At 55.4% G+C, this 1,221-nt stretch overlaps 1 long non-coding RNA gene across 1 annotated transcript in view; it reads right to left on the bottom strand.

The window, feature by feature from the left end:
* The window catches only part of LOC109378051 (uncharacterized), a 30,283-nt gene extending 30,081 nt beyond the window's left edge, over window positions 1–202 (bottom strand). Inside the window, exon 1 of the long non-coding RNA XR_002122951.1 lies at window positions 165–202. This is a non-coding gene — a long non-coding RNA (uncharacterized LOC109378051). The remainder of the gene's footprint in view (window positions 1–164) is intronic.
* Between the last annotated feature and the right edge of the window lie 1,019 nt (window positions 203–1,221).

The following is a 1,221-nucleotide window of genomic DNA, read 5'->3' as shown; positions in this document are numbered from 1 at the left end:
CCAACATTCACATCATAGGGATACCATAAGGCGAAGAGAGAAAACAAAGGATTAAGAACCTATTTGAGGAGAGATGGAGAAAAAATGGCGGCGGTGAGGAGGGCTCCCTGAGTTCTCCCCTGCAAAGCACAGCAATTTGAGCAGCTGGAGCGCAGCAAACAAACCTCTACCAAGCATGCTGAGCAGCGAAGGGACTCCCACGCCGAGTACTTAAAGGTGGGCAGACCAGGCGAGTGGGGGAAGAGGGAGGCGAGGTGCGTGGAGGCACAGCCCGCATCCGCAGCTGCTGAGACTCGGGGTCTTAGAGAGCAGATTGGGGAGTTCCTGCGGCTCGCTCCCTACTCCTCCAGCCCGTGCCAAGGCAGAATCCTCAGGCCTGGCGCAAAGCAGAATGGAGAAAGGAGGGAGTGAGCGGAGGCACAGTCTGTCTGCGCCCGCAGCTGCGGAGCTGTGGGAATCCAGGACAAGGCAGAGTCTTTTGCAGCATCTGGAAGGGCTCAGCCTCTGATGCTGACAGTCCCCACCGGGAGTCTGACAGGAGCCCCAGGGCGCACAATTCCTGAGGCGGAAATCTCAAACCGGCAAGCAGGAGAAGAGGGAAGCGAGAAGCGTGGAGATGCAGCCCACACCCCACAGCTGTGGAGACACGAGCTACTTTGCCCCTGGAGTGAAGCAGGGGCTCTGCGGGAGCATCGGAGGGGGCTTTTTTCCCCCCTATTTTTTCTCTTTCTTTTTTCTCCCCCCTTTTCTCTCAGATAGGAAAAATAAACTGCATAGATAAGTGCACACCCCTACCCTCAGAAACCTTGGCCCCCTCCCTGCCAGAGCCTGAAGCTGACTCCTGAAGAGAGGAGTAAGTCAGAACAAAGCTGCTTCCACTCCCTGGGGGTTGAGTAATTTACATGAGAAGAGGCTGCAGGTGGGAGCTACAAACATGCTGTCCCCGCCCCCACCTCTCCTGGGTGGCTGGGGAAGCAGAAGAGCTTTGGCTGCTGAGGCACAGAAAGGCCTACCAGCAGCTCTGAAATCTCCACCCCCACCTTCCAACAGCCCCAGTGGAAACAGCACCCGAAGAAGCACATCCAGTCCTCTGGCTGCGCAGAAATCAGAGTGCCTCTGGACAGGCAGGAACAGAAATAACACTGACTTTGTAAAAAAACTACCAATCACACCTCATAACTCCACTCATCTAAAATAGACCTGCATTACCAAGCTCACTCT

This window comes from Hipposideros armiger, unplaced genomic scaffold (assembly GCF_001890085.2).
Source record: "Hipposideros armiger isolate ML-2016 unplaced genomic scaffold, ASM189008v1 scaffold_1712, whole genome shotgun sequence".
Taxonomy (NCBI): Eukaryota; Metazoa; Chordata; class Mammalia; order Chiroptera; family Hipposideridae; genus Hipposideros; species Hipposideros armiger.
This window is presented reverse-complemented; position numbering and strand designations above follow the sequence as displayed.